This window comes from Anabrus simplex, chromosome 5, assembly GCF_040414725.1.
Source record: "Anabrus simplex isolate iqAnaSimp1 chromosome 5, ASM4041472v1, whole genome shotgun sequence".
Lineage (NCBI taxonomy): Eukaryota > Metazoa > Arthropoda > Insecta > Orthoptera > Tettigoniidae > Anabrus > Anabrus simplex.
In genome coordinates, this window is record NC_090269.1 from 389,169,294 (window position 1) to 389,184,997 (window position 15,704).

General features: G+C 42.2%; 1 non-coding gene across 1 annotated transcript; it reads right to left on the reverse strand.

The window, feature by feature from the left end:
• Positions 1–14,510: 14,510 nt before the first annotated feature.
• On the reverse strand, positions 14,511–14,587 carry TRNAS-CGA (transfer RNA serine (anticodon CGA)). Its single transcript has one exon. It is a non-coding gene; the product is annotated as a tRNA-Ser (tRNA).
• Between the last annotated feature and the right edge of the window lie 1,117 nt (positions 14,588–15,704).

Below are 15,704 nucleotides of genomic sequence, written 5' to 3' on the forward strand. Positions count from 1 at the left end.
TAGCGTGAAATGCTATGCAAAGCGCAAGGCGTGCTTGCTGTTCACACCGAAAACTCTACGCCGTGCTCTCAGCTTAGTTTGGCGCGAGGCTTTTTATGGCAGTCAAAAAACTAATGCCGTTATCCAAGTACACTAGAAACAGTTTACTCATGAATAACAGTTACCTAAAATTGAAAATTAGAAAGAAGAATCGAAAGTGGGTTCATGAATTTAATGAAGAAGGGATTACTTTCGGAGAATTCCATCGTTTGTACAGAGATTCCAGACTTTATCGCGATAAATTTTATGATTACCTAAGAATGACAAAAGACACCTTTGACCTTCCAAACCCTGCAACTGAAATGTGGTGACAAGTAGCAGAGAAGTATTGGGAGAATACAATTTTCCCTCTTGTCTAAGAGCACCGGGCAGCAAACATCTGGAAATTAAATTACCGGCTAAATCACGCTCCTTATGTAATAATTATAAATAGTATTTTGCAATATTGTTACAATTAGCATACACAATTTATCATCGTAATAAAAGTGGAGTAAATATGTGAGAAATATTCATAAACATAAATATATCAATCAATCAATCAATCAATCAATCAATCAATACTGATCTGCATTTAGGGCAGTCGCCCAGGTGGCAGATTCCCTATCTGTTGCTTTCCTAGCCTTTTCCGAAATGATTTCAAAGAAATTGGATATTTATTGAACATCTCCCTTGGTAAGTTATTCCAATCCCTAACTCCCCTTCCTATAAATGAATATTTGCTCCAGTTTGTCCTCTTGAATTCCAACTTTATCTTCATATTGTGATCTTTCCTACTTTTATAAACGCCATTCAAACCTATTCGTCTACTAATGTCATTCCACGCCATCTCTCCGCTGACAGCTCGGAACATACCACTTAGTCGAGCAGCTCTTCTTCTTTCTCTCAATTCTTCCCAACCCAAACATTGCAACATTTTTGTAACGCTACTCTTTCGTCGGAAATCACCCAGAACAAATCGAGCTGCTTTTTTGGATTTTCTCCAGTTCTTGAATCAGGTAATCCTGTTGAGGGTCCCATACACTGGAACCATACTCTAGTTGGGGTCTTACCAGAGACTTATATGCACTCTCCTTCACATCCTTTACCCCTAAACACTCTCATAACCATGTGCAGAGATCGGTACCCTTTATTTACAATCCCATTTATGTGATTACCCCAGTGAAGATCTTTCCTTATATTAACACCTAGATACTTACAATGATCCCCAACAGGAACTTTCACCCCATCAACGCAGTAATTAAAACTGAGAGGACTTTTCCTATTTGTGAAACTCACAACCTGACTTTTAGCCCCGTTTATCAACATACCATTGCCTGCTGTCCATCTCACAACATTTTCGAGGTCACGTTGCAGTTGCTCCCAATCTTGTAACTTCTTTATCACTCTATAGAGAATAACATCATCCGCAAAAAGCCTTACCTCTGATTCCACTCCTTTACTCATATAATTTATATATATAAGAAAACATAAAGGTCCGATAACACTGCCCTGAGGAACTCCCCTCTCAACTATTACAGGGTCAGACAAAGCTTCACCTACTCTAACTCTCTGAGATCTATTTTCTAGAAATATAGCAACCCATTCAGTCACTCTTTTGTCTAGTCCAATTGCACTCATTTTTGCCAGTAGTCTCCCATGATCCACCCTATCAAATGCTTTAGACATGTCAATCGCGATACAGTCCATTTGACCTCCAGAATCCAAGATATCTGCTATATCTTGCTGGAATCCTACAAGTTGAGCTTCAGTGGAATAACCTTTCCTAAAACCGAATTGCCTTCTATCGAACCAGTTATTAATTTCACAAACATGTCTAATATAATCAGAAAGAATGCCTTCCCAAAGCTTACATACAATGCATGTCAAACTTACTGGCCTGTAATTTTCAGCTTTATGTCTATCACCCTTTCCTTTATACACAGGGGCTACTATAGCAACTCTCCATTCATCTGGTATAGCTGCTTCGACCAAACAATAATCAAATATGTACTTCAGATATGGTACTATATTCCAACCCATTGTCTTTAGTATATCCCCAGAAATCTGATCAATTCCAGCCGCTTTTCTAGTTTTCATCTTTTGTATCTTATTGTAAATGTCATTGTTATCATATGTAAATTTTATTACTTCTTTGGCCTTAGTCTCTTCCTCTATCTCGACATTATCCTTGTAACCAACAATCTTTACATACTGCTGACTGAATACTTCTGCCTTTTGAAGATCCTCACATACACACTCCCCTTGTTCATTAATTATTCCTGGAATGTCCTTCTTGGAACCTGTTTCAGCCTTAAAATACTTATACGAATATTTACTTCCAAGCCCACTACTAGCCTGCAGAGTGATATTCTTCGTGTTACCACGCTCCATTGGCGAAATTATAAACTGATATGACAGAGTCTGGGAGATTCTATGCACTTTGTCACAAAGTGTCCGCTGCATGGCTTAATGGTTACCTTACTGGCCTTTGGTCACGGGAGTCCCGGGTTCGATTCCTGTCAGAGTCGGGAATTGTATTCATAATTAGTAAATTTCATTGCCACGGGGGCTGGGTGTATGTGTGTGTTCATAATAATTTTATCCTCATCACGACGCAGGACATCTACGGGAGTCAATTCAAAAGACCTGCACCTGGCAAGCCGAACTTCTCCTCGGACACTTCCGATGCTAAATCCATACGCAATTTCATCCTGTCACAATGTTGAGCCCAGTAAAGTGTGACAGTAGAAGTAATATTACTGTATATTACATTTATTGTAGGAATGCGATAAAACTGTTGTAGATACTTAAGTTCACTTATTTTGCAAAACAGTTACATTTTTATAGTTTTTGTGTCTTGGGTTCCATATTTCTTCTCTTTGAAACACTGCATGAATAATTTCTTCTTCCATAGCTTCAGAACCAGCTATTAAGCGCAGCAGAGCGCGGCGTCACGCTAAGCATAACCAGTGTTTTGTTCCTAAGGCATATGTTCACACCGTTCGCGCTCTGCTGCGCTAATAATAATTTCGTGTGGCTATTTCTAGCCGGGTGCAGCCCTTGTAAGGCAGACCCTCCGATGAGGGTGGGCGGCATCTGCCATGTGTAGTAACTGCGTGTTAGTGTGGTGGAGGATAGTGTTATGTGTGGTGTGTGAGTTGCAGGGATGTTGGGGACAGCACAAACACCCAGCCCCCGAGCCATTGAAATTAACCAATTACGGTTAAAATCCCCGACCCGGCCGGGAATCGAACCCGGGACCCTCTGAACCGAAGGTCAGTACGCTGACCATTCAGCCAGCGAGTCGGACTCTGCTGCGCTGAACGCCTACCTTACAGCTAAGCGGAGCGCCAGGCAACGCGCAGTGTTGGTTAATTCCTTAGCGTTACCTAGCTGGTTCTGAAGCTACGGAAGAAGAAATTATTCATGCAGTGTTTCAAAGAGAAGAAATATGGAACCCAAGACACAAAAACTATAAAAATGTAACTGTTTTGCAAACTAAGTGGACTTTAAGTATGTACAACAGTTTTATCGCATTCCTACAATAAATGTAATATACAGTAATATTACTTCTACTGTCACACTTTACTGGGATTAACATTGCGACAGGATGAAATTGCGTATGGATTTTAGTGTCGGATGTGTCCGTGGAGAAGTTCGGCTTGCCAGGTGCAGGTCTTTTGAATTGACTCCCGTAGGTGACCTGCGTCGTGATGAGGATGAAATGATTATAAATACACACATACACCCAGCCTCCGTGCCTATGAAATTCACTAATCATGATTACAATTCCCGACTCTGCCGGGAATCGAACCCGAGACTCCTGTGACCAAACGCCAGTACGGTAACCATTAAGCCATGCAGCGGACACTGTGACAAAGTGCATAGAATCTCCCAGACTCTGTCATATCAGATTATCATTTTGCCAATGGAGGGTGGCAACATGAAGAATATCACTCCGCAGACTAGTAGTGGGCTTGGAAGTACATATTTATTTTTATGAATATTTGTCACGTATTTACTCCACTTTTGTTACGATGATGAATTGTGTATGCTAATTGTAAGAATACTGCAAAATACTATTTATAAGTATTATATAAAGAGCGTGATTTAGCTGGAAATTTAATTTCCAGGTGTTTGCTGCCCGGTGCTCCTAGACAATTGGGAAAATTGAATTTATCCCAATACTTCTCTGCTACTTGTCGCCACATTTCAGTTGCAGAGTTTGGAAGGTCAAATGTGTTTTTGTCATTCTTAAGTAATCATAAAATTTATCGCCATCTGTACAAACGATGGAATTCTCCGGAATAATTCGTTCTTCATTAAATTCATGAACCCTCATTCGATTCTTCTTTCTAATTTTCAATTTTAGGTAACTGTTATCCATCAGTGAACTGTTTCTAGTGTACTTGGATAACGGCATTAGTTTATGACCACCCTGAAACGCCTCGCCCCAAGCTGAGAGCACTGCGTAGAGTTTTCGATGTGAACAGCAAGCACGCCTTGCGCTATGCATAGCATTCCGCGCTACAGGCGACACACTATGCGAAGCGCGCTCGGTGTGCACGCGGCCTTACTCTTGCTGGATTTCTTGTCTTTTCTTTTCCTTCTTTTTCTTTCTTTCTTTCTTTCTTTCTTTCTTTCTTTCTTTCGTTCTTAATGCATTTATCCTCTAGAGTTGGTTCTTCCCTCGGACTCAGCGAGGGGATATTATGTGCAGGGCAGTGTCCTGGAGCGCGAGACTTTGAGTAGGGGGTGAAACTGAGAAGGAGGACCTGTACCTCGCCCAGTGGCCTCAACTGCCATCCCGAGCAAGGGCCTTGTGGGGAGGGGGGGGATGGGATGATTGAAAGGGATAGACAAGGAGGAGGAAGGAAGTGGCCGTGGCGTTAAGTTAGGTCCCATCCTGGCATTTACCTGGAGGAGAAGTGGGAAGCCACGGGAAACCACTTAAGGATGTCTGAAGTGGAAATCGAACCCCTCTCTACCCAGTTAACCTCCAGAGGCTGAGTGGACCCCGTCCCAGCCCTCGTGCCACTTTTCCAATTTCGTGGCAGAGCCTGGAATCGAACCTGGGCCTGCAGGGTTGGCAAGTACTCACAGTAACCACTACACCACAGAGGCGGACCCTGTATTTCTTTAGTACTTCAAAAAGTCGCCTGGTGGGCATGATTGTTAAGGTGCCCAGGTGTCGTGGTTAGCACGTTCAAGTCCCATTGGTGGAAAATATGTCAGTGAGGTTGGAGGTTGGGTAGGAGAAGTGGTAGTATAAAATTTCTAATCACTAGATTACATGCTGAAAGCCCGGATTCAATTCCAAACCTCTTCCAATGTTCATATTGAGTGAGGGTATATGACACTCTTGATGGTGATTCATCTGTCGGATTCAGGCATTCAGCAGACCCCTTGGTGCTTTTAGACAGGAGAAACCTATGTACCAACACTCTCTCCAGCCCATCCATTTCATCATCATGTCACACACAGACTGGCCTACACTAGGCGAGCCGAACATGTCCTCGGACATTCCGGCACTAAATGGTATACGCTAAATAGTAACTTCAAAACAATAACCGAAGAACATTTTCGTGGATAGTCTTGCTTTTTTCTATTTCGTGGATAGTCTTGCTTCTTCTACCAACTTGCTGATAGGGCTCGATATCTAACTCTTCTCCAAGAAAGCGAAGCATGCTCCTGGTTGAACGTTCTACCTTTCCTTAACATTCGTTAAGAAGGAACCCACACTTTCCAGTGTTGACTTAATTAAATGTAACATAAGTTCTTTCCAATCTGTCGAACAAAAATGTCAATATAAATTATAGCACTATAACATTCTGTAAAAATTACACACTACAGTATTAAACAAAGAATGACACGTTTCATTCTACAACAACATCTTCAGATTCTATCAAATCTCTTAAATCAAGCATATATAGGCCTATGTACAGTATTGTTTACGTTGAAGAAACTTGTCAATGATTGAGAGTCCGGTGAAAATATGAACAAGTATTAACGAATCATGATTGTATTAGTATCCAACTGGCACCGAACTAACTCTCAGGATTCAATCCTGAATCAGTGTTTGGAGACAATGAACTACGCTCCGGCAGACGAAATAAGTACAGATGTATTGAACCCTGGGTGGTCCATAAAGGATACCTACCTTCCTTACCTATCAGCAATTAGCATGAGATTTGTCTCTTGGGTCGTTACCGGGTTCTTCGTCACTTGCTGTGATAAAGGCGGGTTTAAGTATATCTAGTCAATCTACTTGAATGAAAGATCAACTCTAGAAATTTTGTGTTTTATTTAAGAATTAACGAGATTTTTTTTTAGAAATCATCATTATAATTTGAACTCATCTTGTCCAGTCAACACAACAATAATTACAACGCAGGGAGAGATATACTGGTTTGCTGAAACTTTGACTTAACTGCCTGATGGGCATCCTTACAAGAAACCATTGTCACAAATTAAGAATGAAACACTGGAAATCCTTAAATTCGAATTCCATGTGAGACTACATGTACCATCATAATGATTCGTGATGGTCCAGCCCTCGTAACACGAACTCTGGACTCTTGGTATAATTGAGGCAGTCCAATTGGCGTGTGCCACAAAGTGGTTGTACAGCATGGACCATTAATTGAATCGATGTGACCTGCAACTATGTCATGGGTCGACATCCAACCTTCTAATTTACTTTAAAGTCATTGTGGATGATGACAGCAAGGAAAATGGCGCTATAATGGTATATGGCCTTAATCTAACTCACTGACGTTGATGACCCCATGACCATCCAAATTTCTAAGCTGAAGGCTTAACTCAATTAAGTTACATCGGTTGATGACCAAGGTTTCCACTTTACTACTCCCAACACAATGCTCAATCAATAAATGTCACATAATACAACAACAACAACAACAACAATGCTCACGATAATTTGTGGCAGTAAAAATCCATTACCTTCGGAGATGTTACGTTACGTTAATAATTGAACTTTCCCAGAAAAATAAACTAAGATTTCCAGAATACACCTTCAAGTTATTTACTTGGCTTTTAAGTTATTTCTCAAATACGGTTTCCACTGAGTTTAATAATTTAATGAATTGAAATGATGTTATAAATCCTAATTAACAGAGCAAACTCTTTCTCCGCGGACGAATGCTTTCTTAACAAGTCCCTACTCAAATTCTGGCGTAATTATATTTTATTATTCTTTTATAATGTTTGTCGCCGCTTGGTATTGTGCAGCTGGAAGAAAACTTACATCATTTATTTACAGTATTATATCTTGTTTCATGACATCGCACCGTAAGTTTAATCTAACTCTAGCAATTATTAACACATGGATAACCCTAATTACTAAGTACTAAAAATCTGCATAAGTAACTCGCCGTAAAATGTAAGTCAAATACTATGTCATATCCCATCATGAAATTCACACAAGGCTTTGTGCACCTTTTAAAATATACCACTGACTACTACCAACACTATATTTTGGACACCCTGAAAATGGTTGACTTCGCTCATTATAGTCTAACTTCCGTGATTTCAAATATAAATTCAGATCTTGGTTAAACAACTTAATGCATTTGCCCCAGCATTTGCCTGGTGTGAAAATGGGAAACCACGGAAAACCATCTTCAGGGCTGCCAACAGTGGGGCTCGAACCCACTATCTCCCGGATGCAAGCTCACAGCTGCGCGCCCCTAACTGCACGGCCAACTCGCCCGGTGAATTTTGAGATTTATCGAAAATTTCCCTTGTAAAATTACTCCAATCCCTTACTCCTCGAATTCCAACTTTATCTTCATGATTATGAGCTTTCCTACTTTTGAAAGCTCCTCTCAAGCATCTCGTCTCCTTACTCCCAGGTCTTCCCAGCCCAAAGTTTGCAACGTTTCCGTAACAATACTCCTTTGTTAGAAACAAATCGGGCCGCTTTCCTTTGAGTTCTCGTATCAAGTAGTCCTGGTGAGGGTCACATACACTGGAACCATGCTCTATCTGGGCTCTCACCAGAGACTTATATGCCCTCTCCTTTACATCCTTGCCACAACCCCTAAATACTCTCATAACCATGTGAAACCATTCTCAGAATTAATAATAGACTAATACAGTAAATGATCTTGACGATGACAATGAACGTATAACTTCCTTTCTTTTTGGCCGTTGTAATGAAACGATTAGAGGAAATCACTGAACTTGGGGCAAACGGTGGAAGTGAGAAAGTTCAATTCACCGGTTTCTCACAAGTCAAGAACACTATCAGAAACAGAATTAATTATTATACTTATCTTCAACCGAAAACTTGCTTTGTTATGCATGGATCCGGGTCGCACTCCCAACTTACAGTAAGGCCGCAGGCGAGGGAGTCGACGCCTCTCTGCAAATTGCTGCCGTGATGTATGCAAACTACATCATTCTCACATTTCGTGATGCTACGAAAGTGTAGGTACTGATGGGATTTTAGAACAACGCCAGGAGAAATACACCTAGAGTCGACGTTCGTAAGAAAGGCAGTGAATATAACTGTATGACTGTGAATACAGCTCACCCGCACAGAAGGAATAATTCAGTCAATCAGTCAATCACTACTAATCTGCATTAAGAGCAGTCGCCCAGGTGCAGATTCTGTATCTGTTGTTTTCCCACTCTTTTCTTAAATGATCGCAAAGACATTGGACATTTATCGAACATCTCCCTTGGTAAGCTCTTCCAATCCTTAACTCCCCTTCCTATAAACGAATATTTGCCCCAATTTGCCCTCTTCAATTCCACTTTATCTTCATATTTTGATCTTTTAACACTGAGAGCTCGGAACATACCGCTTTGCCGAGCAGCTCGTCTCCTTTCTCCCAAGTCTTCCCAGCACAAACTTGGAACGTTTGTGTAACGCTACTCTTTTGTTGGAAACCACCCAGACCAAATCGTGCTGTTTTTATCTTCCAGTTCTCGTATCAAATAATCATGCTGAGTCTCCCTTTCACTTGAAGCATACTCTAATTAGGCTCTTAAATGTCTTCTCGTTTACATCATTGCTACAACCCCTGATTATCCTTATAAATTTATGAAGAGACCAGTAAATTATATTTACTTACCTCAATTATGATCGTACCTAGGTACAAACATTGGTCTTAATGTAATACTTACATTCCATCAATTCAGTGATAAATGCTGAGAGGACATTTCTTCTTGGTGTAGCTTACAATCTCCCTTGCTAAGCTCTTCCAATCCTTAATTCGCCTTCCTATAAACGAATATTTGCCCCAATTTGCCCTCTTCAATTCCACTTTATCTTCATATTTTGATCTTTTAACACTGAGAGCTCGGAACATACCGCTTTGCCGAGCAGCTCGTCTCCTTTCTCCCAAGTCTTCCCAGCACAAACTTGGAACGTTTGTGTAACGCTACTCTTTTGTCGGAAACCACCCAGACCAAATCGTGCTGTTTTTATCTTCCAGTTCTCGTATCAAATAATCATGCTGAGTCTCCCTTTCACTTGAAGCATACTCTAATTAGGCTCTTAAATGTCTTCTCGTTTACATCATTGCTACAACCCCTGATTATCCTTATAAATTTATGAAGAGACCAGTAAATTATATTTACTTACCTCAATTATGATCGTACCTAGGTACAAACATTGGTCTTAATGTGATACTTACATTCCATCAATTCAGTGATAAATGCTGAGAGGACATTTCTTCTTGGTGTAGCTTACAATCTGAATTTTCACCCCATTTACGATCTTAGCATCGTCTCTAACAAGTCTCACAACATTGTGCAAATCTTCTTGTAGTATGTCACCATCCTGTTGCGTATTTATTGCCCTATACAGTAGAACACCACATGCAAGAAGCCTTGTCTGTGGTTCTAGTCTTACCGAGCTCGATAGCTGCAGTCGCTTAAGTGCGGCCAGTATCCAGTATTCGGGAAATAGTAGGTTCGAACTCACTGCCGGCAGCCCTGAAAATGGTTTTCTGTGGTTTCCCATTTTCACACCAGGCAAATGCTGGGGCTGTACCTCAATTAAGGCCACGGCCGCTTCCTTCCCACTCCTAGCCCTTCGCTGTCATATTTTCGCCATAAGACCTATCTGTGTCGGTGCGACGTAAAGCAACTAGCAAAAAAGAAAAAAGAAAGGTTCTAGTCTCTAGGCACATTATTTATATACATGTATGTGTATCCAACACTTGTCCCGTTTCTCTACGAGGTCGGGTATAAAATGAGATTAATCTTCGTTGCCTATGATCGGATGCCTTTCCTCACGTCCTCATCAGCGGAGTTAAAGAGATGAAATGAATGGCTTGATATTTGACAGTAGGTAGGAGGAGGGTGAAACACTGCGCCGGCACATAGCCTACTCTTGTCGAATAGCTCCAAGGGCTATCCTCAAATCTTAATATCTACATCCAACAGACGAATCACCATCAACAGTGTCATACGTCCTCATTCCATATGAACACTGAGGAGAGATTTGGAACTGAATCCAGGCTTTTCACACGCAATCTAATGATATCCTGAGGGCCAACATTGTGATGGTGAAAATAATTTCGACCAATGGGACTCGAGCCGGTTAACAATGGTGTCAGATCATATTGAATTAACGCCTTAACGATCAAGGCCACCAGGCGGGCCCAAAAAGGAGTTGAGCCAACGGAACGTGGTGTTACTGAGAGATCACTCATACAAGTACTGACCACGTGCAATGTTGCTTAACGGCGGTGATTGGACCAGAACAAGTTTATTCAACACGGTAAAGCCATTCACATTATCTATACACAAAAGGAAACGTAAAAATCCAATACCGGGCGAGTTGGCCGTGCAGTTATGGGCACGCGGCTGTGAGCTTGCATCCAGTAGATAGTGGGTTCGAATCCCACTGTCGGCAGCCCTGAAGATGGTTTTCCGTGGTTTCCCATTTTCACACCAGGCAAATTCTGGGGATGTACGAGGTTTGTCCGGAAAATACGTATAAAAGTTGAATAATAACTTTATTTGACAATTATTCAGGTATTACAATATGGTCTCCTTCAAAGTACTCTCCCTGAGACAAGATGCACGTCTGCCAACGCCGTTTCCACTGTTGATAACATTGTTGAAAGTCTTCAGTTGTGATGCTGTTCAGTTGCCGTGTCGTTTCTCCCTTGATGGCTTCCACATCACCCAAGTGCCGCCCTCGAAGCACCATTTTGCATTTCGGGAAGAGGAAGAAGTCACAAGGGGCTAAATCGGGTGAATAAGGCGGGTGGTCTGTCACGGTGATTGAGCTTCGGGCCAAAAACTCACGCACAACGAGCGACGTGTGAGCGGGCGCATTGTCGTGATGAAGGATCCAACTGCCCCCTTGTGCCAAATCCGGTCGAACTCGGGCCACACGAGCTCTGAGACTTGATGTTGATGCGCTGTTCCTCAATCAGAGAGAGCTCCATACCGACGGCAGGTGAAAACGGGTAACTTTCAATAAGCAGCCGCACACTGCTACCGACACGCAGAGCTCTCCGACTCGAACTGAAAGTTGAGAAGATTGGCGACAACAGCAGTGCCACCTGGCGGCGCCTCTACGATACGTGATACGTCACCCCGGCGGATTTATACGTATTTTCCGGACAAACCTCGTACTTTAATTAAGGCCATGGTCACTCCCTTCCAACTCCTAGGCCCTTCCCATCCCATCGTCGCCATAAAACTTATCTGTGTCGGTGTGACGTAAAGCAACTAGCGGAGGAGCAAAAATCCAATAATACTGCCTTGCGGACCCGCTTCCCTTTAATGATCAGTTTATGAATTACCTACTCTAATTTTCTTACTTGAGTTTTTTAGATATTTAGCCAGCCATTCAGTCACTCTTTTTCGTCGTCGAATAGCCCTCATTGTCGTCAGGAGTGTCCCATGATCGGCGTTACCAAACGCCCTGTATAGGTCAATAGCGACACAGTCCATTTGACCGCAATCAAAAATATCTGCTATATCTCGCTGGAATCCTACAAGTTGAGCCTCACTGGAACAACCTTTCCAAAACCCTAACTGCCTTTTATCAAACCAATTAGTATGTTGAAGGAGAGGATTTGCTTCACACGTTGAGTGTTTGTTTCAAGAGGACGTAAACTACGTTTTGTTATGTTTAGAACTGTCCCTTTATATTTCTATAATGAACGAAGGCTGTCATACTGACCTTTATGCTGCAGTGTGTTATTTACTTCTCATTGTTTCGTTGAGTCCTCTTAGACCACGTGGTTCCTAACTCTGATGAGCTTTCTTCTTAGCCCAGAATTCCTTCATCTTTGCATTGTGGTTTGTTTTCCTGTCCTGAGTCCACATCACTGCCACTTCAGGGCGCAATGTTTAAGCTGTCAGCGACTGGTGAATGTCGGATTTTCTGATCAACAATCTAAATTTATCCCTGTTAAGTATATCGTTGGGATCAATTTTCAAATGTTAGAGGTCTTTTCGAACCAGTTTCGTTCCTTTCCTCTACAAATGGTTTTGAAGATTATTGAGGTCAGTCTCTTGTTGTCCATTCAGACTAAGTGACCGTAGAAGAGAAGTCTGCTCTTTCTCACGGCCGATGTTATGCTCTCTGAAAATCCACAGCCTGTTTCAATTCATTCGACCGGGTCAGGAATGGAATGAATGAAGTCCCCTTCTAGCGGCGAGGAAGGAATTGTGCCGGCTGCCGAAGCCTGTCACACTCCTCTGGGCCAATGATTAATGAATTATTAATGAAATGAAATGATATTGGAGAGTATTGTTGTAATGAAAGATGATAGGGAAAACCAGAGTACCCGGAGAAAAACTTGTCCCGCCTCCGCTTTGTCCAGCACAAATCTCACATGGAGTGACCGGGATTTTAACCACGGAACCCAGCGGTGAGAGGCCGCCGCGCTGCTGCCTGAGCCATGATGTTATGCTCTTTAAATGTTGTTAAAGCTCGTTGATATTCCTGATTTTGTGTTATTGGTTTATTACCAGCATTTGTACCCGGTCTTCGCATGGGAATTTGCAATGTATTACACGTTTCTTTTATGGATTTATACGAAGTTACATGCCTGTATTCACACGTTCAATTCGGCATGTTAAAGTGAACCTTTTCTCCGAAAGCACGTGACGGTAACGTGAAGTACGACAAAGCTGAACAAAGTCGAGACAGAATGAGGACGATTTTAGTATTTATTTTACGGTACAGATCCTGGTCCGAAGGTGTGTGAAATTCTCCCTGGTTCTCAGTTACAAATAGTTCCTCTGTCCACTAGCATGGCGCAGTGACTGAAGACCCACGAAACCCATCGTTGATGATATCTCGCATATTTTCTGCTCTATCGAAATGAGTATAATGCAGGGCCTCTCAAACGCCCAAAAACTCACGCGCGCAAACTGAGGCGCAGAGTTCCTGTGCACAGTGCATCGGTCCCACTCGGCTCGGCTTGGGCCAACGCTTCGTCTCTGGGCTACTCGTCTAAGCTCGGCTGAACTCGGCTGAACTCGGCTCGGATTTGGAGCGCTACGGAGCATGTGAGGAAGAGGGAGACTGGCGGAGCGAGCGAGACTGGCGTGAGAAAAGAGAGAGACAGCGTTATTGCTCCAAATCGAGGAGTGGGGATCTGCACTCTGGTCAACCAAGCGAAGTCGTCGTTTGCACCGTGCACAGTGCACGCACCTGGTATAGTGGCTCTTCAGTTCTTCACATTAACCCACCTTGAAGTGACATGCACCACGAGTGCCACGGAACTTGGACAAAACCTTCAATTTTTCTTCAGCGTATCCGTTATTGTCCTTCTTATGATAAATACGTATACCGCATAAAATATCGGAAATAACATATTCCTAAACGTTTGATACATACAGTCTTTTGATAGACCGAAAATAACAAGATTTTAGTTAGTAATCTTTCTATGAACCCGAACTCCAAGTGATACCTTGACGTCATATGAACCTGGTAACACAATCCTGAATGAGTCGATTCTCTTTACTACAAAGAACACAACGACCTAATACAATGGATTTCGTCAAAACCGGGAAAGACTGCCAGGAACTGGACCAGGACCTCTTAGACAGATCATGCACGTGTAAGAGACACAAAGAAATTAAAGTGGAACAGGAATAAGGGTAAAAATATAAGTTTATTAAAGGGAGAAAAATGGAAAGGACACATAGACTGACACAGGCAAAACAAGGAGGTCAAATAATCTAATTGTTTGTGTTAGTTGTACGTGGCCCTTAATCAAAATATATAGGATTCACGGTTTATCACACCTTCTCTCTCTCTCTCTCTCTCTCTCTCTTCCCTTAATGTAAGTCGTGATGAAAATTCGGGTACACTGGCATGGCATCTACCTCAATTAAATGAGGAACACAAATTCAGGTGAGTTCAAAGTATGAATATTGAATTTTCACGACCGCATTGTAATCGAAACAGACTTTCAACATATTAGGTCGTGTTACGTGCATGTAGTACGTATTAAAGAGATGTTAAGTACAGAACAAAAATGGACAGCCGGACACCAGTGGGATACGAACCCACAACCTCCCGATTTCGCGTCGGTTGCTCTACCAATTGAGCTATGGTGGCCTAGGCCATCTTTGTTCTGTTTGAAAGGATCTGAGCTACAGGTCTGGCACTGCTGCTAGCACACTGTAGAGTGCGTTTAAGTCGCCCGTTGTGGGACGTGTCAATGAATATTGAATATTCACGACCGCATTGTAATCGAAACAGACTTTCAACATATTAGGTCGTGTTACGTACATGTAGTACGTGTTAAAGAGATGTTAAGTACAGAACAAAAATGGCCAGCCGGACCCACAACCTCCCGATTTCGCGTCGGTTCCGGGTTCGGATCCCACTGGTGTCCGGCTGGCCATTTTTGTTCTGTACTTAACATCTCTTTAACACGTACTACATGTACGTAACACGACCTAATATGTTGAAAGTCTGTTTCGAGTTCGAAGTATCTTTCATGAATATCAGGTCCATGCGACCGTAAGTTAAAGGAGGAACGCAACTCTATCTTAACATTCTCCGTTCCAGTCGAAAGGATAAAACGTAATGCCCCCAACAATAACACCCAAATAAACAAAAACCATGTCCCGAGAATAAAAGGTCATTGAGAAAAAAGAGTTTAAAACAGAAGATGAGTGAAGGATGCAGCGAGCTCATAAAAATAAATCAATGAGAAAGGGAGAGAGGAGAGGTTTCCATGGTCGCACGCCAAATAAACAAAGATTAAATAGAAAGGCGTTCCGTTAAGCATTAAAAAACTAGAAAATAGGTAAACAAAGCAAATGAATGCAATGCGTAATGAATAATAAACAAGTAAATTCGACACCAGAAGAACCACGTATCTAAGGGCCAGAACCACCCTCGCCCACACAGAGAATATCGCGTTTAGGTCACCGATAAGGGGACACAGAGGCCGGACGCATAGGAAGGTCAGCCACACAGCACATAAAATAAACGATAGCTCTCGAGCTCAAACAGGCAATACGGACCAGAAAGTGGCCCATCATGGGGAGACGGGGTGTCTCCATCCAATACACACAGAAAGCAATCAATCTCATTGTTAGCTCGTATCCATACGAAGAAAATGTCGCGGGCATGAAATATAGAGAACAAGCGATAAAATAATAGGACATGAGCTCAAGCGGTATGATAAAGAAACGACACGAGTAAAAAGTCTCGGACAGCACAC